This window comes from Amblyomma americanum, chromosome 10 (assembly GCF_052857255.1).
Source record: "Amblyomma americanum isolate KBUSLIRL-KWMA chromosome 10, ASM5285725v1, whole genome shotgun sequence".
NCBI lineage: Eukaryota > Metazoa > Arthropoda > Arachnida > Ixodida > Ixodidae > Amblyomma > Amblyomma americanum.
In genome coordinates, this window is record NC_135506.1 from 76005032 (window position 1) to 76030604 (window position 25573).

The 25573-nt window shown below is 40.9% G+C and overlaps 2 protein-coding genes across 2 annotated transcripts in view; both read left to right on the forward strand.

The window, feature by feature from the left end:
• Positions 1-2384, forward strand: part of LOC144107533 (uncharacterized) — a 28142-nt gene extending 25758 nt beyond the window's left edge. Inside the window, exon 4 of the mRNA XM_077640582.1 lies at positions 1982-2384. The gene's annotated coding sequence lies outside the window, so the exon portion shown is untranslated. The remainder of the gene's footprint in view (positions 1-1981) is intronic.
• Positions 1-25573, forward strand: part of LOC144108426 (ATP-dependent RNA helicase DHX30-like) — a 187877-nt gene that overhangs the window by 45968 nt on the left and 116336 nt on the right. The gene's annotated exons all lie outside the window — the stretch shown is intronic.

Below are 25573 nucleotides of genomic sequence, written 5' to 3' on the forward strand. Positions count from 1 at the left end.
GAGGAAAATAAAAAGTGCTGCACTTTTCTTTATATACCTTATGCTTTGCAATGTTTAGTTTAATGTTGTCTGCGTGAAAATTCCAGAGCATATTTTCATGAAAAACAAAGCCCAGAGTTTTTACCGATGAAGAAAATTCTATTTCAGTAGTACTGCACCTCAGTGAATTAAGCGAACATTTGTTTGTTTAGCTTAAAGAGGACCGCTTTTGATTTGGAAAAGTTTATTTTGAGACTATATGCATTTTACCACTTACATAGTTTGTCCAAAAATATGTTGGCAGTTTTGACAAGGTCATTTCCAGTGCTTCCTGTAAAGAATGTATTAGTATCGTCGGCACATATAACATAATTTATGGTTTTGTCTAGAGATATAAGGTCAATAATGCAAGCATTAAAAAGCACTGAGCCCAGAATACTCCCCTGAGGTATGCCATGCCTATTGTTTTGTAGTAAGGACATTTTATTTCCAATACATGTTGCTTGATATCGATTTGTCAAGTAGCTTTTAAACAGATTAAAAGAAATACCACGAACACCGTAGCAAGATAATTTCTCGAGTAAAATATTGGGATTAATACTATCAAATGCCTTTGAAAAATCACGAAAGTCCTAGCATCAGTTGTCATCTTTCAATATTGTCTAAAATTAGTTCTTTTTGCTGAAGTAGAGCTGTCTCAGGAGATCAACCAGTGCGGAAGCCATATTGCAAAGACACTGCAACAGAATTAGCATCAAAGAAACTACTAAGTCTTTTAACTATTACTTTCTCAAGAGGATTTGAAAATATTGGCACTATTGAGATCAGGCTATAATTTCCCGTTATCTTTTTCGCCACTTTTGTAGAATACTGTCACTTTGGCGTTCTTTAGTTGGTCAGGAAATAGACCAGCATACAAAACTAGGTTGTAAAAATCAGTTAGGTATGAGGCAATAAGATCAATCACAGAGCTAACCAGCTGCATTTTCATGCCGCTTATGTCCTTGCATTTGCTCCTCTTCAATGCAGAGAACAAATTGAGGACTTCACACTCATCAGTGGGATTTAACAATACGGAATGTTCTAAGGGGCAGGTAGATACTGCAGGGCATCGGAGTTATAAAGGTTCTCAACTAATGATAGAATATAATCATTAAATTTTTCTGCAAGAGGTTTTCTTGCATGCTGTTGATCATCTATTTCTATTTCCAAAATCTTCTCTGATGCCTGGAAGGCACAATTGAACTAAGCTTTTTCCATGCTTGTTTTGAATCCGTAATTCTTTTGAATATATGTGCATAGTAATGGCGCTTTGCATGTTTCAAACATTTATTTAGTAAGTTTCAATATTTCCTAAAATCCTTTAGAACTTCAGGGTCACGACTCTCAAGGAAATGGTGATAAAGCCTTGTCTTCATCTTTATCATTTTAGTAAATTATTAGTCATCCAGGGCTTTTGTGCACGTTTCGGATTATTTACCACTTTATATGGAAAGTGCTTTTTGTATATTGAAGAAAACAGTGAAATAAAATTTAGTGAAGAGTAAGACAGCAAGTCATCCCACTGTATAAGAGCTATTTCAGTTCAAAAGAGCTGAAGTGTATTTTCTATAATATTCTGAATAATAAAACTTGGTATATGTTTTTTTGTGGGCATAATTTTTGAATCAGCAACTACAAATATTGGTAAATTATCACTTGCTACTACACCTTAAGTACCACTTCGTAAATTATTATGAGGAAGATTAGTAATAAGTCAATTGCCATTGCACTATTTGTAGTAATACGTGTGGAGGTTTTTATAAGGTAGTAAAAGGAATGCGATTCAATGATCAAAACTCTTTTAGTTTTGCAGTACAAGAGAAAAGTCAAACTGTGATGTACTTTTATTGAATACAACCTTTTGTTTATAGAACTTTAAAAATAGGTATTAGTCTCCAAAATAGTGTTTATTAATGTATTACTTTTTTCCCCTCCCCCCATATATAATTCTTGGTAATAGGTGCATGAGGACTGAGGACGCGGTTGAATTCATTTTGGAGCCCTCCATTATGGCGCCTCCACTGTCCACCAAGAAGCGAGACAGTCACTGCGGCATTTCCATTCCTCAACAGCGACTAACAAAATTTTTCAGCAATATATGTTTCTTTTCATATCTAGCTGTGTTTTATGGAAAAGTGTTCGTCTTTGAACTACCCGTTCTGATATCCTAAATTATTTGAACATAATCTATTTGATTCACAACCAATTTTATTTTTAATATTTCTATCTCACAACGTTTAATATTCACACACCTCTAGCAGTAACACCAAGACATATGAAACAATTTAAGCATTAGGAAGTTGTGCTCCATCTTTGATAACGTTCTATTTTTTCTGAAGACGACAAAATTGTTGAATTCTCTTGATGTTTTTATGAGAAACTTATGTAGAAACAACTGCTTTGCAAAGGGGTAGTTATGCTACGTAGTAACACCAAGACACGTCATACTTATGTTTTCGCACTTGCGAAAGAACCAATTTGAACTGTCTGTTTTGTTATGTACATTTTTTCATTTTTAGGTGTTTGTTGCTAATATTATGTCGTGCTCTTTTTAATGGTTTGTTATTGTTTACTCTATTGTTGTCGTCGTTTGGTTATTAATACTGGTTTTTCTGAAGTCTTCTGTGTACAACTTGCTACTCTTTGACCGAGATGCCTCACAAATGTTCACTGCTGTAGCAGATGTCGCCATGTATCCATTTTCTTTGCATGTAATATCATTGCAACCCCAATCCCCTCTGCAATATTTTGACGATTGAGGTTGTTGTAAATAAATAAATACTGCAAGAAAATTTCACCACCAAGGAGTGGCTCGCATTGTCTTAATAATTTTATACCACCAGCGTGAATGCCTAAACATTTTTAATGAGCATGAATGCCATGTTAGAGACATTGACATTTGGTATGTATTCCATATATTATTTGTTAAATTTCTTTAACAACTTGACGTTCATGTACTTGAAGCGACAAAAGCAGAATATTGGTTCATGGGGGTTTAATGTCCCAACGTGACTTGGGCTATATGAGGGATGCTATAGTGAAGGGCTCCGGAGAATTCGACCACCTAGGGTTCTTTAATGTGCACTGACATCACACAGTACACGGGCTTCTAGAATTTCGGCTCCATCGAAATTCGATTGCCGCAGCTGAAATCGAACCCACGTCTTTCGGGTCAGCAGCCGAGCACCATAACCACTGAACTACTGTTGCAACTAAAGGCAGAATATTAAAAATCAACAAGGTATATGCCATATGGGCAGAAAGTTAGGTGGGCGGATGACATTAAGAAGTCTGCGAGCATGTGATGGGTGCATCTGGCAAAAGACAGGGTTAATTGGAGAGACACAGTAGTGACTTTTGCTCTGCAAAGGGCATAGTCAGGCTGATGATGATATTCCATATGAACTAATGACATAAGTTCGTGGAAAAAAATTATGCGCACACTTTCAGGATTAAGCCGCATACAAGAAATGATAAGGAGTATTTCTCAGTCACATTACAAAAGTGCAATGATATGCTGAAAAGACAGTGAAGGTGGGTAAATTTTCCATTGAAAAAAAAACTGCCTTGCAATGGTTTAGTTCACAAAGTAATGTTCAACAGTCTAGCAAGAGAAGAGCAGTTCAGAGTTGGTAGCAAAGTGCTGGAAGTGATAAAGTAATACAAGGAATCTATTTACTTAGAGGGCAGGTGGTGACAGCTGATCCGGATCATGAGAGGGAAATAACTATAGAAAGATAAGAATGGCCTGGAGTGCATATGGCAGGTTCTCTCAGATCATGAATGGCAGTTTACCAATATCCCTCAAGAGAAATGTCTGCAGCAGATGTATCTTACCGGTATTCACCTACGGGGCTGAAACCTGGAGGCTAATGGAAAGGGTTCAGCTGAAGTTAAGGACAATGCAGCGAGCCTTAGAAAGAGAAATGATAGGTGTAACATTAAGAGACTTGAAGCAGACAGTGGGTGAGGGAACAAACGTGGGTTAATGACGTTCTACTTTAAATAAAGAAGAAATGGGCTTGGGCAGGGCATGCAATGTAAAGGCAAGATAACTGCTGGTTCTTGAGGGTAAAGGAGTGGATTCCTAGAGAAGGCAATTATAGCAGGGGGAGCAGAAAGTTAGGTGGGCGAATGAGATTAAGAAGTTTGCAGGCATAGGGTGGGCGGAGCTGGCAAATGACAGGTAATTGGAGAGACATGGGAGAGGCCTTTGCACTGCAGTGGGTGCAGCCAGGATGGTGGTGATGGCTTACAGTGGTAGCTAGTCTAGTTTACAGGAAATATAGATGTATAGTTGGTGGTCAAGCACAAAGTACTCTTTATAAAAATGATTTCAAGGCTTCACTTTGAAGAATGAAGCAGAAGGTATAAACCTTGCATCATTATTCTAATACTTGATGCATGAATTTCGATGGAGACAAAATTCTAGAGGCCCATGTACTGTGCAATGTCAGTGCATGTTAAAAAACACCAGGTGATCGAAATTTCCGGAGCCCTTCACTATGCCGTTCCTTATAGCCTCAGTCGCTTTGGGGCGTTAAACCTCCGTAAACCCATAAACTTGATGCATAAAGATGCTCTACCGATGGCAGTACCTGCCATCTCACGGCAGTGGCATGTTGCTTAACTGCTGCACAACTACTGGCAGGGGTGGTATGAGGACTAGTACCAGCGATCTATGAATTTAAGCTAGAAAATGAGCAATTCAGCATATGTGGGTACTAAACTTATTACTGCTAAGACTCCACATCCTCAAGACAGCTTAAGTGTCCCCTCCAGTTTTTTTTTCTAGTTACATGTAGAAATCACCACTGCATTAATGAGGATGCAATATGAACTCAGTGTTCAGAAATTTCGAGGGCTATATAGGTCGTCTCAACCTCCGGGCAATCTTTTTTCATTTATTTGTTCTACAGAAACCATGCATTCATCATATGCACCTTATGCTGCCATGCTAGGCATTTGTGGTTTTGATTAGTACAAACTGACAGCCATGTGTCATGCCTTTAATAATGTGCTGCTTTTCCAAAGGTGCACGGAAGACAACTGCATTCCATTTTTGTTGCTTGTGAAACTTGATTCTATGGATCTTTCTGGCTGTGTTGATGTTTGTCTGGCAGCAAAAGATGTATTGATTGCTGAAAGAATTGCGTTAAAAATTTATCCCTCAACCCAAATAAAACTTCTCTTGTCAACATTCAAAACCACTCTATGTGCCCACTGCTTTGAAGTAACTGGCAGTGTAGTTTTGCCTCTTGAATCTTCACCTAAAAATCTGTGGCGATGCACAATAGCTTACTTTTGAAATGAGTCTATGATGCCGACTCCTATATATTATTTTTCTGCCTTTTGTAGCTTTTAAAAGCTCCATTTTTAGGGAAAGTATATGCTTTGTCATTAGAACGTGGGACCAGGTCAATGCAGGAAGACTAATTAGTTCACAGTGAAGTAGGAAAATGGCCAGTGCTGGTAATGCATGATGCCACTAAGAATGAGCTACCTCTTAATGCTCACTCAGTTCAGAAAGGGGCGCGAAGTTATTCATTCCACAAAAAGCATGTCAAAACGCGCATCTGTAAGTAATTCTATACTTTTATGCAAGACTAGTGAACCACAGATATCCGTGGTAGGTTCGAGTAAGTTCCGAATATCCAGTGCCAGGCTAAGATGTTCGGTAGGGCATCCCTATGGACGTCCACATCGGAATATACGCTTCGGGAATTCTGTGTATGCCCGAGGCTTTGTAAACGGTGGTCCAAGGGACATTCGTTAACGGATGGCTGGCGGCATCCGCAAGTGTATGTTCAGGGAGCATCTGCAAATATCCCAGCCGCCACGGTGGTTGAGTGGTTATGGCGTTCGGCTGATGGCCAGAAAGATGCGGGTTCGATCCCGGCCACGGCAGTAGAATTTCGATGGAGGCGAAATTCTAGAGGCCCGTGTGCTGTGCGATGTCAGTGCACGTTAAAGAAGCCCAGGTGGTCGAAATTTCCAGTGCCCTTCACTACGGCGTCTCTCATAGCCTGAGTCGCTTTGGGACGTTAAACCCCATAAACTAAACTAAACTAAATTCCAAATATCCCACTAGGAATGTGAACTAAACATCATGGCATTTATATTTCATCTTTCCTCAGAGAAAAATTGGAAAGAAGTTCTATTTTGCAAATGACAAAATTCACTCGATCACATTTCTACCAGCAATGAATTTAATATTCAGAATAAGTAGCAGCCTATCGTGGAACTTGCACTTAAACAATATCTGCTCTTCCACATTTCCAAAACTGCGCTCTTTAAGACAAACTAAAAAATGACCTTCCTAACATTAAGCTACTTTGTTATTCTTCAATAATTCGACCTAACTTGAATATGAATGGATAGTGTGGGACCCGTATACTAAATCTAATGTAAAAAAGTCTGGAAAGAATACAGAGAAGAGCTGTCAGGTTTATTTTTAATAAATATGCAAGGACTGTCTCCCCAACCACATTAATGGAGATAATAAAATTGAACAACTTGAACATCGAAGAAGAAAGCTTAGGTGAGAATTTATTTCTCTCTTATTACATAATGCACTTGGTCTGGATCTCTCATCATAACACCAGCACCAACCAGAAAAACTCAGCACCATCCCAGTTCTGTAACTATTTCAAGAAATATGCTCACCTCCGTTGCTTACACCTTACGAGTTATTTTGCTCTCATAGCTACAGATGACTAACTTACTGGGAATTGTGGAATTACTGCATAGAAGTGAATCTGGTCTGTCAAATTCGCTTGCTTGAATGAATGAGTATGGCTAAAAATTCATCCATGGTCTGTGCAGTATTTTCATGCTGCGTAAACCATGTTTATGGCCAGCTTGAAGAACTTCTTGTGAAAACTGAATATGGCATTTTATGTCATCAATAAAATCATCCCTATTTTGATACACTGCCATTTTGGTTGTTGATGAATTGTGTTACAGATTCTTGCATATGACATACAGCAAGGTGTGTGTCTGATTTTGGACCTTCTGTGGGATTTTAATAAGCCCATGGGCCCTGAAAGATGTACTTGGTGGTTGTAGTTCTGGCTTGCACTACGATGATGGAGAAGGCATTGCCTGCAAAGATCATCAAAATATCTGCTGGCAGATATCTGGGATGGATCTGTTGGTGGCGGAAATACATTTGTACCTCCATAGGAGGTATGTGCGAGAGTTGTTGGACATTGGCGGATTTCCCATGGATATCCGTATATTCAATGATCGAAGGACATGCTTAGGACATCAAATGATCATACACTGGTTGATAGGGGTGCGCACACTTTAACCAGGATTTTTAATAATCATGGCTAGAATTTGGTTCATTCAGTCTAACAAACCTGCTTTAGTTACTGTATAGTTCCTAGAGTTGCGCATTTGTGTTCCCTGCGCCGCTCGCGCGTCTGTTGACTAAACGCGATCACATAGGTGAAAAGCATCCATGCATTGCGGAGAAGGCAACTTTTTTGCATTGTTTAGCACTACATCGTTGCTAAAGGCCATTAGCACACGTACTGTTCTTGTGCTTCGCGGCATTTTATTTTGTCCGAGTGCACATATTCACAAAAAAACAATGTTTTCTTATCAGTAACATGCAAATTTATCAAGTGTTCACTGATTTTTAAGAGGAAAGTGTTTGTGATTTGTGGCATTTACAAAAGGTTGCTAACCACATCAACATGGCGAGTATTTTGTTTGTAACTTATTGAGATAAGCGTTTGTGCAGCCTACGCATTACTAGCAAGCTGTGTTATTCAGTGCAACAGTAATCTGCCTAGAATAAAGCAAGTTTGGCAGCCACAATCAAGCAGATTAAGCCTGCACTCGCTCTGACCACTGGACCAAGTCTGCCTTATGCATGCAGAAGTCTGTTTTGTAACAGAATTTGGATGCTTCGGAGAGCATTATGGTGGACCAATGTGCAACTGTTATCTGTTAACTAACTCTAAGATGAGAAGGCATACAGCATGTCAGTGTGAAACCCTCAGTTTGAGAAGTTCAGCTCAGCTGCTCCTGCTAACACAGTTGTCTTTGTTATAAATGTGTGCATCACTCTGTTAACTATTTTCAGGCATTGGAGCTTGGATGAAGATGCCTAACATAAAAGATCGTAGTCAGTAGCATCACTAGGGTCAATTGCACCTGGTGTGGTGGCCAGCGTGTCACCCTCCCCTCTCCCCTTTCTCTGCAGTGCACGACACTACCGCCATTCTCCACTTTAGTGTTGAGCTCACTAAACCATGCGAGACATTTTTTAATGAATAATTGCATGAAAAATCCAACTGGCGAATTTATTTAAATGTTCATATTTGGAGGGCCAGGAAAACAAAATCTCTGAAATTTGCCTTTTGAACAAAGGTGCACAAATAAAGAGAAATGCAACAGTTTTTATGACATGGATGAACGTGGCTGTAAAAGGAATTACAATTATGTGAGCATTTAGAAGGCTTACAGCGATATGAGTAAGGAAACTGGAAAGAGAGAAAAAGAGAAAATGGTAATTTGGCAAGGGTTGTTCTAAGATATACAGGACCGTTGAATTAATATCTGCATAGATAACTAGAAAAACATCAATAATGAACTGATGTAGACACCTTCCCATCCTGTAAAAAGTGTACTGATTACACAGAAAATATCAAGGACAATTGAAGTGGCAAATGGCACAAAGCCCCATTGTACATATTGAAAACAGCTGAATTCATTGCGGCTGGAATAATCAAGAACAAATTCAACCATTTAAGAGGGTTTAGGCAGATAATGGAAGACGAATTAAATTGCAAGAATGACAAGTCAACATAATTTATTGCTGCAAAACAGAAACCTTTGGAACGTCTAGTTTACTCCACTATGTTGAAACGCTTCTGGACATCTACTCACTAGCAGCTAAGTTTGATTAACCCTCTCCTGCCCAAATTATGACTGCTTAATATAAAAATTGATGATCCAGAGACTAGCATGTGTCGGAAGGGTATAATTAAAAAATGTCGCTGGAGTTTCGTCTGTTCTTTATCAGTTTTTTCGCAAGATCCCAAATGGAATAAGTGGGACTTAGTCGGTGCAAAATGCTTAGTTAGGTGGTTTGTTTTATTTTAATATCAGCTGATTAGCAACCATGCTTATCTTTGCTGAAGTAGAAGTGTGTGTCACTGTTCTTACCAGGAATATGCGATAATGACGTGACACGCAGCTTGCCTTTTTTTTCTCAGTGAGTGCAGGCCAGTGCTCTAATTCTTGAATTTATTGAATACAAGCACTGATTATTTTTAGAGGTGGTGAATAAGAAGCAGCTCGACCCCATTCCCAGCATTTCCAGCCTCTAGCTCACAGGGTCTAGCACAATGCAATGAATAAAAAATTGTACTCCAATATTCTCAAAGGTTGGGTTGCTACAGAAATTTTAAAAGTATTCGTATGGTGAAGGTGCCCCTTGTGATAAAGGTTCATATTCTTGAATTCTGCCTTTTAAGAGCATTAGCTCTTATCAACTTTTCGAGATTCCTGCGATCACAGCACCATCTGTGGCAGCAACTAGAAAACAGCATATCTCACTTGGAGACTTGTAGTGCCATCTACAATAGCATTGTAGAAAAAACCACCTGCCGCGTGCCAATGATGACGTCACAACCCATTATGGCGGATAGAGGTGGAACTATGTGAGTATGACGTCAGGGGACGAAATGGCAGAATAGTTTTAGCTTCTCGAATCTAAAATGGCGGCCATTAAAATTGGTTGTGCCCTCCCATTCCTTCCCACTCACCCCCAAAAAAACATCCTATAACAGGAGAAAAACTGTCCAGTTACGGGAGTGCTGTATGTGTTTACATTCGTTCCACTATATATACTCCAACAACAAGGGGCACCCATCCGGGTAGAAATGTGTACCAAATTTGGTAGGCAAATGAAACCCTATGAGTTGTGGTATAGAAGTAAAACCACAATAAATAATAGGTAAACATTGCATACATGTAATTACTTATTGAAGCATTGCCATATCACGCCACAAGCCGAATTCTAGGCCCACTTTGACACTGCAAATGAAGCAAGTTTCGTTTGGGACGTATCTTGAGGGGGTGTAACTGGACAACGGGTGTGTTGTTCTTTGCTTTCTTTGTCTACTAAACCAAATAGCTAATGCTCATTACTTCAACGTCTTCCAGATGGTGGCGGCCTTTTTTTTTTCAACAGTAACATGCTGCGTCCACAAAATGAATTTTCCTCTTACGACTCTTGTTGGATGCACAGCACAAATTGTTGGGTGAGTTGATTGGCTTTTTGAAAGTTGAAAGCTGGATAGTGGTTTCAACCTTCAGTGCAGTAGCACTACCACTCAGTTTTGCATTGTCCTTCAGTTCGATTTGCTACCATGGGTGAAATTTCATAGAGGTTTCAATGCTTTCGTGTTATGGTTTGTCTTCGTGCGATGAATGTTACTTTTTCTTTGTCTGGTGAATCAACACTTTAACAACTGTGATGGGCTGCTTTCAACACTTCTTCCTTTGAACACGAATAGTGCTGCACTGAACGGAGACATCTTTTTCAGAGGAAAGAATGTGTATTGTTACGTATACAGAGTGCGGAAGAAACAATATTTATACGACACAAGCAGATACAAGTAACTCAGATATGACTGCGCTCCTTATTCTACAACAGGGCCTCCAGGGGCCAGATTATGCAACTGTCACAAATTCTGTCAAAAGTAATTAACAGTGACGTCAAAATAGATGAAACGAAGAGACATCACCGCTTGACACAACGAGGAATCAGCCAATAACAGCAGGGCGGCGCCTTCAGAGCATTTATTTGCACGGTGAGGGGCTGTCTGCTAAATCTTTGTAAAAAGACTTAAAAAATATGCAGCGGTCAAAATAACTATTTTATTTTGCTAAAACATTGCGTTTAAAGTTAAAAAATTTTAAGCAAAACAAAAAGGGTCTGCTAATGTGCTGTAAATTTTGCTGCCATGGGGAGGTGCTGACAGCGGTAAAACATCAAGCCGCTTTGCATGAAAGCAGCTGATTCCACGCCATGTTATTGTTTTTTTAGGCGGCGCCAGAAATCAAGCTACTATGTGGTTGACCTAAGTGAGCAGAAAAATGTGCACGAATGCAGTGAAGGCCGAGCGAACTTGCAAGGAGCGCGCGGAACGAAATTGATGAAGACAACTTGTAGAAGACTGTGTTGTTCGGCTGTTTCGATCGATGACAAAAATGCCAAAAGGGGAGGTGTTGCAGTATGTGACGAGTGATTGTTTCTCTCCCCTTGGGAAACAGAAGACGACCACGAAGTGCCATTTGCTCGGAAAAATGAAGTGCTTTGCCAGCATAAGCTTGTCTTTTTTATATGTAGCTGTGTGTCACAGAGGTGACGACAGAACCCACCCCTTCTGCGCACTAACTTTACAAATTGCCTCCAAAACCCGCTGTACAAATTTGCTCACCGTCGGTTGTGCAATGCAGACGTACGCCTCATTACCAATGACAACTTGAAAGCCGCCGGTACCAAAGAACCACAGTGCACATAGCACCTGCCGCCGCACCGACAACGCGCTCGCACGCGCACCTCCCGGAAAACGTGTCTTCGTGCGCCCTTCTTTGCCATTGCTCACGCCAGCGCAGCTGCATTAGTTGTACGGCCGCGTACACCGTCGCCATTTTCTGTCAAAAACGCAACGGTCAAATTGACCGCCTCTAGACTGTCACAGAAAAGTGTCAATTAGCGCCTGCATAATTAGGTGTGCAACGTCACCACTTCTGCCACATCCGTGACGTAATCTGCAGCCACCTATGATGCAAAAAAGCAAAATGGTCACCGGCTATGACCGGCCAATAAGAGTGAGGCTTATTGACACCTTTTTGACAATTTTTGTAATTGGCAGTTGCGTAATCTCGCCCCTGGTTTCAAAGATCCCATTTGGAATTATTCATAATCAAAAAACATTTTAGTGCTTGTAAATATGTTTTGCCAAAGGAATTTACTTTGAAGGAGTACCATGAGGACTACTTGTACCCTTCTACGTTATTATCAAAAATAGCTCTGCAAGGCCTGAAAACGTAGACATTTTCATTGTAGATGTCAGGTACCTTTAGATAGGCTGCAAATTAGGACCTCCGACCCCTTCATGGTGCCCGGCCAGGGGTGTCCAGAGGAATATTTCAGTGTACAGTGAAAAAGTTGTGCAGCAAGAAAAAATCTAACTGAGGGAAGGACGTGAAGAAGTGTGATACTGACCAATGCTTGGCATCATCCAGGTCAGTGCATGCCGCTTCTAGGTGGTTTCATAGCCTAGGTATTTCGCTTAATGTGTGCCCTCAGGCAACTGTATAGTCAGATAAGGCCCAGAGTTTTGGAATTGAAACATTGAGCTTATTCACAGTTAAAATAGACACTGCGTGCCCCCGCTTCCTTCTATGCTGTAGCTTCTGCCCCTTGAGATCTGCATCCTGCGCAGACCGCACCTCCAGCACCCCCCTTGTCACGCCACTGAACGCAGTGCTTCAGAACAACTCCTGTCTATCTTCACTGGCCAGTTATAGGTTGGGAGCCATAGTCATTAAAACAGCATGTCTGATGCCGGTATCTTGTGTGTGGGGGGAGCGGGACAGTTCCATTGACAACCTTTTGAGCCATGGGTGATGACATAGCTGTGTATTGAACTGCCGCTGGTAACAGGGCATTGCACAAGTATTTTTGTTGGGCCATATGTATGAATACACTCAGGACAGTAGGTTGCCTTTTCGGCGATACAGCAAAGATTTTTCTAGTATTTGATAATGGTGGACTTTGCTTTCCTTCAAGATTACATTGAGATTGTTTGGAATGGGCTCATATTTGTGGTGCTTCGTATCTTGTTTGTTTTGTTTCCACATTCATTTTCATTAATGATTGCCTGCTGTAACGTTAAAACAAGAACGTTTACTATGTGCTCACAAAAAACGTTACTCTATATTGCTAGCCACATGTTAGAGTAACGCTTATTCAGAATATTCATCTAACATTTAATTTCTGTGAAGAATGTAACATAACTAAGGTGAACATTTAGAAAGCATTTCCAAACAGAAATTGAACACCAGCTGAAGTAACATTTGAAGGTGCAAAGGACAAAAGCCAAACTTATGCCTGCGTTTTGGTAAGGAAATGAACCATCTAGCAAATGCTTAAAAAGCATGGTCAAACAAATCTGTGAACACAGTGCATTAGAGCAGTGATATCCTATATACACAATGACTATCAATCAAAAATGCAATGACATATTGCTCATTGCAATGGTCCACCAAGGAAACCAAAAGGCGCATGAGTAAACAAATGTGTGAACAGAGTGCAATACATTATTTATATCTTAGCCACACAGCCATCAATCAAAAATGTTGCCTTCTTCATGGATAGGAAAAGCAAAGGCAAACTAAGTTATTGCGATGTTTGTTAAAGTAGCAGCCTATACTACCCATTCACAGCTGCTCTTCCTGCAGATAAAGTGCTATCACATATAGAAGGGGGCACCCATATTTGCTGCAGTGAAGTTGTGCACCATCTATGCCAAAGAGGCACAATGTTCTTTAATCGTGAGCAGGAAATTATAGCGGGCTCTATTTTTTTGGAAGTGCTTTAAAGGCATGAAATCGCCAATCCTCTTTTATTTATCTTGCACTGACACAAATAATCCCGTAATCAGGAGCTTTCACAAATGTGGGAAAGCTGACAGCCACAAGATACTGCAGAACTTCGCTAACTGCTGTTGCAGAATTATTACTGCAGAAGATGAGGGGGGAATTGAGAGTCTCAGAAAAACTTAACAAAAAAAAATATGAGGTATTTTCTCATTTGCACTGCATTTTAAAGACATCAAGAAGGTGGCTGAGAGACACAGCATGAAGATTGTTGTTTCTCATCTCTACAAGCTTTCTAGCCTGTGCTAGGACATTACAGAGATGCAAAAAATTGAAAAACGGCTGCACTACACACCCTGCTATTCATTCACGAAATATTCCACATGCTGGCTACCACATACATCTTACATGTGGTAAAGTTTATATCGACGAAACTGTAATGCGTCGGGGACAGTTACTGCGCCTAAATTTCCTGTCTTCGTGAGGACACCACCATTTTACTACAGTTTTTTGGTCCACACAAAATCGCATCTCAGAAGGAGCCGGCCTACATCAAGTGAATTCTGAAATCACAGTGAATAAACTAAACAGGCGGTTAGTTGCTATAAATCCGATCTTTTTAATGACATCAAAGGATATAAATACTAAACAGTGGCCCACAGATCAGTAAGATAGCTTAGTACTGAAAAAGTAAGCACCTCAGCTCAAATTCCAAACAGATAACTCGCATTTTATTTGACAGTTCTTACAATTTTGTAGCCACATCCACACAACAAGCACTATAGTGTGGTGTTTGTAACAGAAGAACTGGAAAAACAATTCCTTTGTTGTTACCCTTCAGTACATAAACACGTTTTGCTCTGAATTCTGTGCTGTTCCACAAACACATACCGCGAGAAAGTTCCCGACTCTTGTACACTCTAATGTCTATTATAACAGAGAGTGTTTTAGAGTAGAAATTTTCTAAACAGTTAAAATACTGCCCACATTTTAAGGTCTGTTCACCTGACAGAAGAAAGTTTCTGGCGAGGATGATGTTGCTATCCTTAACGTTGACGCAGCAATCTCCTGGCTTTGTCGACAACAGTGTGTTGCCAACAGTCCACTTCTTGAATTGCTGACCATGGAATTGCCCAGAGACAGGTCCATCACTGTGCTCTGGAGACAATCTGCTGCCTGTGCTAACATGTTGTTGCCAAGGTTCTGCCCTCAACTCAGCAGCTCTCATGAAAACCTGCTCGGTAGGGAGTGCAGGTGCCCTCAGGAGCTGCTTTAGTTTTGCAAGAAAAGCCTCAAATGGAAATGCTGAAAATGATGCAAGGCAGCCGAATTGCCACACATCTGCAGCCAAATGCACTAGGCTGTGCATGTTAAGTGTGCATGCACCATGACCATAGAGTTCTCCAGTGTCAGACACAAAGCTATGAAGCAGCTGCTCCACCTCATTACTGCACATCTGCAGCCAAATGCACTAGGCTGTGCATGTTAAGCGTGTATGCACTACCATCGAGTTCTCCAGCGTTGGATACAAAGCTACGAAGCAGCTGCTCCGCCTCATTATTGTAAGTGATAGAGTACAGGTGATGCAAGAATAGTGATTGCACAGCAGAGCTTCAGAAAGTGCAGATAGAATCGCTCTGCAAGGTGCCCCTTCAAAATAACAGGGCCAAAGTAGATCAGAAAGTTTCGGTACTCAGAAGCCTTCCAATATTCAAAGACTTGTAGTGTCCTCGGGACATGCTTAAGTTCTTTTGGTGTGTTACATGCAAGCGGTGGGCCAATTGCTCAGATATAGCCTGTCATGTTCTGACTTGTAGTTTTGATGAAGATGGGGTAGCAGATGTCCAGTAGTAGACTAGAAGCCTCTTCATGACACCAAGACAGACTAAGTGCATGTAATTGAGAGCAAATTTGCTGACCATTCCAACACCTAGCTCTAGTAGTGGTGATTTGGAGTTACAGTGCTCCAGATACACCATGTTCCTGAAATCTTCATCAGTGCAGAGCAGCCGAGATGTCTGGGAAGATGACCTTCCAGTCTTCTTTCGAGTACACGCCCTTTTGCACACATTTTTCACACGCAAAATAAGCAGTATGCCCTTTTGTGCACTTAATAACTGGCCGTGCAGGTGCATCACAAACGCATGGAGCACTACTTTGAGCACAGCACTTTTGTAACTAATTCCTACATGCAACAAAGAGCTAAGTTCTTGCTTGTATCAGGTCCTGTAGGTAGATTGCAACAGCTGCAGTCTTTGATTCTCCAAATTGCAGTGCAGCAAGGAAGGGCTGATGCTGGGAACCCTCTTCAGCGTGCACAAGTTTGGGCCAAAACTCTTTTGAAGCACTCCAAAAAATCGGCAGACCGTCAACGTTGATGGTCAGTGAAACAGCCGCAGCATTCTGGTCGATCAAGCCATTCTCTAGTAGCTAAATCAGGTTACTAGAAACACCAAAAAAGCAATATGAACTGCTTCCCATACTGATGACTGAGCTGCTGCGCGGTGTTCTGAGAAGTGTTTGGGCAATCGATGGAAGATCTGGATGGCATGTCTGCAGAGTGCTCAAAAGCTCAGTTAAGTGCACAGCAGGCAGGTTTGCGTTCAGTGCCCATGACCTATGTTGCTGGCGAAGCCCCGTAGACGGGATTTGTGTTTCAGGCTGTGACGAAAATTCCAACTGGTGTTCGCTGCTCAGCCATTTGCGCCGCGATGCATTCAAGAAATCGGCAACTTGGGCGACGGCAAGATTATGCGTGCCGTGCGCCTGCAAAGCATCTTCGTCAGAAATGTCAACAGCTGTGCCGGCCTCTTCTACACCGCGGTCAGACTCACTAGTGGAAGGTTCCTCAATAGCTGGATGTGACATTGATGGTTGAGGTTCTGTTGAGGTGCCCCCTGCTTGGAAAATTGCAGCTCTTTTTCTGGCACGACGCCGGCATTTTTGTCGAGTGCCGACGTCTTCAAGACTGTTTTGTCCTTTTCATAAATAAAGGTGGCAAAGTCGCCACCTAATTTAGTATACACAAAGTGCACACGCATGTCATTGCACCCCACACACGGCAGAACAGCACATCGACACATGCAGCCTAGCTGAAAACTCCGCTAGTCGCTCAATGAATGCCCAGCATGCAGCTTGAAGCGAAATGCTGCAGGAGCAGCCGGCGGTGGTGATCGGCGTGGAGATGATGTCGAATCCAGACTCTAACGACGATTCTAGGCCAGGAGCTCAGTTTCGCTGATCAGCCTAAGATACATTCACAAAGTACTGTCGGATCACAAATGACACCAGATACCATTGGCAATGAAAGCAGAAGTATGGAAAACGAAACTATCAACGCTATCAAAGCATCAATGCTGGCTTGGCTTGGCTTGCGGACGAGCAACATTAAGTTAGCCAACAAAGGAGTATATAATATTTATAATTATTATTATTAAAAATTCACACGACGTGTATCTGACATGAGTAAACAAATAAATGTTTAGGTTTTTTTAGCGCTGCCCTCGTCTAGAGTTTTTCTCGTCCGTTGTATGATAGCGATACCCGTGAACCACCGTGTTCGCAGACATTTCTCACGACTCTTCACGCGCCAATTTCGCATGTTTCGCTCCAAAGCGAAAGCGCGAAAGTGGTAATGAAAGCACGGCGTGCTAATGTGAATCTCACACAATCCGCTCAAATCCTCGCTTTTAGCTATCATAATTCAGGGATAGCTTATTACTTTCTACTGTTTTTTCTTCGTAGGATGTACTACATTGTATATTTTCTGTAGGACGAGGGAGTTACCGCTGCGCCCAAGCAGTGGGTTAAAAACGGTGAAGTTTTATGGCCTCCCTACAATTGTCCTCGCTTCTTGAGCGCCGTTAAATATTGCGAAGTCCCTGGCGTTGGATGGCAGGCATACAAGTGCCGTATCATCGGCGAAGCGGGTAAGTGTGTACAGTACGAATTTGCTTTGTTCCTCGTGTACCATGTACACGGCGTCTTATTGACGCCAGCGCTCTTGCAGACGAACGCGCCTATCAAGAAGAGGGGAAAGAAGTGTTGAAGCGCTCGTCCAGGGCTACGCCACTCCTGATTCTCAGCCGCTTAACGCCAACGTGACACTGTAACTGCACTGTTATTTAAACGGTAGCGAGAGCTCAGTTCGGGTCCCCACTGAGATATGCGGGATAGTTACTGCGCAATTCTCCTTTCCTGAAAAACCAGTTTTTTCAAGAGCTGTCAGCAGGCGGTTGTATCTTTCCTGTGCTGTTTAGAATGTGACACTGTGAACACAATATATGCTTGTAACTGCCTCTTAAAATGCAAGTCTCCTGTTTGCATTAATGTCAAGGGCAAAAGATTACAAACCAGTCTGTGCGGCCGCTTAGCTGTTTGCTTTCTTGTGTCCTTGTGCTTTCTTCGGGAGCAATAGACTCATTTGTTGCTGAAGAAGTTGGATTCAAGAACATCATTTCTTTTTGTTCCCCGCCACTGAATTCAAACTAGTGATGTCAATACCGAAAATGACTCCGTGACCACTTTTTGGAAGTAAAAGCATGGTGTCTTAGCCTCAGAGACTCCAAAAAAAATGTGTTGGGGTCGCCAAAGTTTGGGAAACCAGCGTGTGGCGGTGATACCTATATTTCATTTTTCTCTTTTCTGGCTTTTGAATGCTCAATCGGCAGTGAAAATAGTCTCTTTGCCATTAGAGTGATGTAATCAGTTAATGCCTGACAACTTCATTTTGTCTTCAACCAGATGACTTCTTTTTTGGCGTCATTTTAGCAGATCTCTGAGGCTAATACACGCATGATGTCAAAACTTGAACTCAAAGGCAGGAAAACAGTTCTATTTTTAAAATATCTTTTTGCTGCCAAACAAAGACCAACATACACACAACCAAAACAATCAATTTTAATAGCTATAGCTCTAAAATTGTCCTCAGTGTCCTTTTAAGTAGGTGGAACCACTGAACCATGCATAAACTGGTTTGTAAGTGGTTTGTGCTTAAATTGTCAAGAAAGCTGAACCAAATGTCTCTGAAGTGTCTCTGAAAGGCTGGCCAACATTTAGAGTGAAAGATGCAGCTATCGTTTTAAATACAGTTATCATCCTTAGCAGGTTGGTTAACATTTGATGCAATTTTGTAATATAATAAACTGCAGTCTATGGGGCACACTGTAGTGAAGAGCACTAGATATGTTTAAACCACCTGGACCATTGATTTATTTTGTACATCGAACATAGGCATTTTTTGCATTTTTTTTATATAAGAAATGTGGGTTGCCCCAGCTAAGAATCTTACTCGTGGGTAGGTTGTTGTATGGTTTGTGGAATACTATGAATGCCACTCCTGCATAATACTGGTGCTTGAGAAGCTCTTGCAACAAAAAAATGAGCAGCATTAGTGAACATGTATTTGTTGGCTTTAGCTGGCTTTAAAGAAAGCAATTTTTTCTATTTTAATGATGTACAGCTGACTTTTTAAATATTGCAATGCCTTCAGGAACATATGTAGAAGCCCGAAGAAAGGAGAATCTGGCAGAGGAGGAATCGGATTTGGGATCAGAAGAAGAAATACCTACGAAAAGATTAAGCAAACTTCCGCAAAGGTTATTCCTTGCAAGTGAGTACTGTGTGTGCTTTGTAAACAGTATTAAATACTACGAATGTATTATCTACCTGTTACATATGCAGCTGTGTGCTATAGAGTTTTTAGAGGTGAAATCACAGAGGATTGAGATGTCCATACAACAAACAGTGACTAGCGTGGCATGGCTGAGGCACATTTACACCTAATGTTTCTTGCAGTCGGCTGTGAAAGCAGCCCAGAACCGGAAGACCCAGAGCAATGTGTTGGGAAAAAAAAAGGATGCGGCCTGTTGTGTCACCCGACAGTTCGGATAGCGACTCAGATATTCAGCGTCTCATGGCATCTGGTCCAACACAGTCTTTACCGTTTGTTCGGTGCCCGCTTGCCAGGCAATCACAAAACAGAGCTCAAGAAGGAACAGGCCTGAATGAACTGAAAGGTGGAAATGTATTTATAGTTATCTTAGTGCTTTTAGTGTACAATACCCAAAATTTTGTTTTGTGATGTTGAAACGATTTGGTTATACAGCATTGTACCCTATAAAGATATTTGGTCTTGGATGCTTAGATAAAGAAATCCTTTGTGAGTAGGTGGCCAGATGAAGTGACAAAGGTTATAAAATTAAAATATGCAGAGTAAGTGCAGGTAGTGCAGGGCATTGGAGAACTGAAGAGTGATAGAAATGGCTCTGTACTACAGAGGGATAACACAACTTGTTACAATCATGTATTGAGTTAATACAGGGTTAAGAGTTCTTGCAATTTAATGCATACTACCCTAAATGTTCTTAGTGGTCTGATCGACTGATAAACCAAAAATGCCATATGTCACCTGAGCCAATGCAAGCACGAAAATTGCAGTGTTTTAACAGTAGCAGCAAAAGAACTAAATTTTTCAGGCAACAAATCGATAAAAGCAGAGACAGCACATCATTGATAGAAACGCATCACCTCATCATGATACACTGGCATGCATTAGAACAAGTAAAATAAGTCGGAAAAGGGCTTAAGGCTACTCTTGGTTTTTCATAGCAGAAGGTACTCAGTTAATTCATCATCATCATCAGCCTTACTACACTCACTGCAGGGCAAAGGCCTCTCTCATGTCTCTCTAATTAACCCTGTCCTTTGTCAGCTGCATCAACCCTTTGCCTGCAAACTTCTTAATCTCATCCACCCACCTAACCTTCTGGTGCCCCCTACTATGTTTACTTTCTCTTGGAATCCACTCCGTCACTCTTAAGGACCAGCGGTTATCTTGCCTTCACATTACATGCCCTGCCCAGGCCCATTTTTTTCTCTTGATTTCGACTAGAATTTTATTAACCCGCGTTTGTTCCCTCACCCACTCTGCCCGCTTCCGGTCTCTTAACGTTACACTTATCATTTTTCTTTCCGTGGCTAGCTGTATTGTCCTTAACTTAAGCTGAATTCTTTTTGTTAGCCTCCATGTTTCTGCCCTGTAGGTGAGTACCGGTAAGATAAAGCTGTTGAGGGAAATTGGTAAACTGCCACTCATGATCAGCGAGAACCTGCTATATGCGCTCCACCCCCTTCTTATCCTTCAAGTTATCTCCCTCTCATGATCCGGATCAGCTGTCACTACCTGCCCTAAGTAGATGTATTCCTTCACAACTTCCAGGCTCTCGCTGCCAATTCTGAACTGCTGTTCTCTTGCTAGACTGTTGAACATTACCTTGGTTTTCTGCATGTTAATTTTTAGACCCATCGTTCCGCTCTGCCTGTCTAACTCATTGATCATGATTTGCAGTTCACCTCCTGAGTGACTCAACAAAGCAATGTCATCAGCGAATCACAGATTATTTAGGTACTCTTCATTTATTCTTATTCCCAACTGTTCCCAATTCAGGCCTCAGAATACCTCCTGTAAACAGGCGGTGAATAGCATTGGCAAGATCGTGTCTCCTTGCCTGACACCCTTCCTTATTGGAATTTTATTGCTGACATTATGGAGGACTATAGTAGCTGTGCCGTTGCTATATAAATATCTTCCAGTATTTTGACATAAGGCTTTTCTACTTCCTGATTACGCAATGCCTGTATGACTGCTGAGGTTTCCACTGAGTCGAATGCTTAATCATAATCAATGAAAGGTCTATTTAGAGGTTGGTTATATTCTGCACATTTCTCTATCATCTGATTGATAGTGTGAATATGATATATTGTGGAATATCTTTAATGAAAGCCTGCCTGATCCTTTGGTTGATTAAAGTCTAAGGTAGCCCTGATTCTATTAGCGATTAGCTTACTAAATACTTTGTGTGCAACAAATAGTGAACTGATCGGTCTGTAATTTTTCAAGTCTTTGGCCTCTCCCTTCTTATGAATTAGGATAATTTTTGCATTCTTCCAAGCTTCTGGTACAGTCAAGGTCATAAGGCATTGCGTATACAGGGTGGCTAGTTTTTCTAGCACGATGTCCCCTCCATCCTTCAACAGATCTGCTGTTACCTGATCCTCCCCAGCTGCTTTTCCCCTTTTCATTGCTCCTAAGGCTTTCTTTACTTCTTCATTCGTTACTGGCGGGATGACGCATTGCTGTGCACTGCTATCTTTCTCATTAACGCTCTGATTACATTGGCTACTGTACAGGTCTGTGTAGAATTCTTCGGCTACGTTAACTATCTTATCCATATTGCTAATGACATTGCCCTGCTTGTCTCTTAAGGCATACATCTGGTTTTTTCCTATGCCTAGTTTCCTCTTCACTACTTTTAGGCTACCTCCGTTCTTTAGAGCATTCTCGATTCTCTCCATATTAAACTTCCTTGTGTCGGCTACCTTGCGCTTATTTATTAACTTTGATAGCTCGGTTAGTTCTATTCTGTCGGTAGGGTTAGACGTCCTCATACTTTGGCACTTAATCAGATCTTTCGTCACCTGAGATGGCTTTCCGGTATCCTGTCGAAGTGTCCTACCACCTACTTCTACTGTGCACTCCGTAATGATTGATGTAAGATTGTCGTTCATTGTATGAACATCAAGATCGTCTTCCTCAGTGAAAGCCGAATATCTGTTTTTCAGCGCTATCCTAAACTCCTGTACTTTCCCTCTTACGGCTAACTCATTAATGGTCTTCCTCTTCACTAGCTTCTTCGGCTCCCTCTTCAAGTCTAAGCTAATTCGAGACTTTACCATTCTGTGGTCGCTACAACGCACCTTTCCGAGGATGGCCACATCTTGAATGATGCCAGGTTTAGCGCATAGTATGAAGTTGATTTAAATTTTGGTCTCACCATTGGGGCTCTTCCAGGTCCCCTTCCTGTTTTCTCGTTTGCGGAAGAATGTATTCATTATCCGTAAATTATTTCCATATGCGAATTCGACTAATAACTCTCCCCTGCTATTTCTAAAACCTATCCCATAGTCACCTACCACATGGTCGTCAGCCTGCTACTTGCCCACCTTCGCATTGAAGTCATCCATCAGTACAGTGTAGTGTGATTTTTCTTTATTCATTGCAGAATCTACGTCCTCATAGAAACTTTCAACAGTCTGGTCATCATGGCTGGATGTGGGCACGAAGGCCTGCACCACTTTCAGATTGTACCTCCTATTCAGCCTAAGTACTATAGCTGCTACCCTCTTGTTAATAATATAGAACTCCTCTACGTTGCCAGCTATATCCTTATTAATGAGGAATCCCACACCTAGTTCTCGTCTATTCTCTAATCCGCGATAGCACAGTATGTGTCCATCCTTTAATGCTGTATACACGTCACCTGTCCTCCTAACTGCGCTAAGCCCTATCACATCCCATTTAATTCCATCTTGTTCCTCAAGCAGCACTGCTAGGCTAGCCTCACTAGATAAAGTTCTAGCATTATATGTGCCAGGTTCAGATTCTAATGGCGGCCTGTCCAGGCCTTGTGACAAATTTTTTACATTGCTCCTATTGTGGAGTAATTTCTGAGCTCTTATGAGACTAAAAAACTGCCATGAAAAAAAAACTTTCATGTTACAAATTATGTGTCCAGGAGAAACAGTTTTGCAATGAGATCAATTCACATCTTAAAGTGCAACCAATAATAATTGTTCTAATTATTTGAATATAATACAGCATACTTGTGTGTGCTAACAACCACCATTCCTTTTCAGTGTGTAGATATTAAGATGCATAGTTTGACCTAAAGGTTTGTTACATGGACTTGGAAATAAATTTATACAGGGGACATATTGCTGAAAAGAATGTATTGGTGGGTCAGGTCCTAGTTTTTGAAAGGGCAGTTTGAATTACTCCTTTGTGCATATATTAGCTTCCCTTTGTCTTTTATCCCCGTACTGCAGGTCTGCTCAGCAACATTGCAGGCTCTCTGAGCCGAATAGAAGAAAAACTGCAGTAGCATAGTGAGGCTCTCGGCAGAATTGAAGTCTGTATGAGCAAGAGAACTGAAGCGGTGCCTTCAGTACTTGAAGACACGGTTAATCTTTTTCCGTTATCAAGTACAGAAGCAGTGGCCTCTTTGCAACAGCCGCTGGATCAGGCAGAAAACAGAAAGGCTTTGGCAAGTTTTTCCAAATACTTTCAGTACCACATTGTTTTGAATGGGCTTTGTTTTCTAATCGGATGGCAGGAAATTTTATATTTTCATATTTTTGGTGTGTAATGACTATATTGAGTCATAAAATTAGTATAAATCAGCAAATACTGAAGACATTGTTTGCCTTCAGATGCTGAACACATGTAAACTTGAAGTAACTGAGAGCCACATGTAGCAAAACGAAACCTATTGTCTGATACAAGCAAACAGTGAAGCATTCCCTAGAACCAAGAGCCTGCTTAAAATTTTCACTTCATTTGTGCCACAGGGCAGTGTCTGAGTTCTGTAGAAGAACATGCTCATGACTCTACTTTGATAGTTTTGCTCAAAGCTTGCTATTCCTGGTATATTCTTACAGTGAAGATTTTAACAGTATACTGAAAAAAAAATAACATACTATGTGCTACTGGAACCTATTCAACCTTCAAAGGGGCTGAAAAAAATAGATAACTTCTTCATTGTTAATGCAGTGGACTGTCCTTAACTTTAAGCTCGCCTGGCTCAAACTGCCAGTTTATTAGCAATGAAGCTTCAGTTCTCTCCATATAAAGTCTATTGAAAAGCTTCCCCTATTTTGAAATCTGCATAATTTAAACATATTTTCAGTCCTCTCAGAGTTTGGATTACTGACCCAACTGGAGATTTTAATGACACAGGAAATTTTTCAGTATGAGGTTAACCTGTTATTCATATCAAACGGCACCTAATTTAATTTTTTAGAATGCCGTGTCTCATTTAAATACGACAAGTATGTTGACATTATAGCAAAACCTGTGCACAGCTGTTGCAGAAAAATTGTTTTGCACCTTAAGTTTCTTTCAAACGATTTTTTTAGTCACTTGTCAGAAACAACTGCTGGCCATGTTTCATAATTCTAGGATACTCATAAACAAATGTTGATAATGCTGCACTTTAACTTTCTGTACCAAACTGTCTTATACAATTGGAATTTCTTCACTGTGTACAAGGTGTATTTTAGTGATAGATCAAAACATTGGGTTAACCAATTGCAAAACTAGTTATGCTGGAATATGCGTAGTTAATTCATTTATGCCTTTGTCTACTGCAGTACTTGTTTCACACCTCTTCCTATCACGGATGAAGGCGATGTTGCCAGCCAAGCAGTATCTGTAGCCAGAAACACTCTTTGAATGAAGGTACGTATTTGTTCCCTCTAGTTTATATAATAAAACTGTGCTCAATGGCTGTAATGTCAGCACCTAAGTCATACTTGAGGAGCCCCGCTGGTTTTGCTATAGTAGATTGCTGCATCATTTATAGTGTTATCACATCACTGGAGCATAAACTTTGTGTTGTATATGGTTTTCATTGTGTTGGTCATTAATTTTCTATTTCTGATGCTTGAGCAAGTGTTTGTGGAGTAAACATTAAGTAATGATTAAATTTCAATATTATGGGTACATTTCAGACTTCTTGTTTACTGATGCCCGATTTGAGAATTAGTTTGTACTGAGGTTTATCACACCTGTGGAGTACGTGACCTGATGAGAGAACTAAAGATTAGCTGCAGGAGTCTAATAATAGAGCTCTAGTGAATGCAGAGGCTACAAGGAAAAGTCTGGAATTGAAATAAAAACTAAATGTTGGGTGGAAATGAGATTACTTCTACTACACATATACATGCCTAATTTGAGCACATATTATTCGAAGAAATTCAGCGTTCTGGCTGCCTGTATACTCTTGGTATAAAACTACGTTTTCGATTTTTGGGTGCAACATTTTTTCTAGATACACTCATATCTATCAATACTGCAGTCATATGC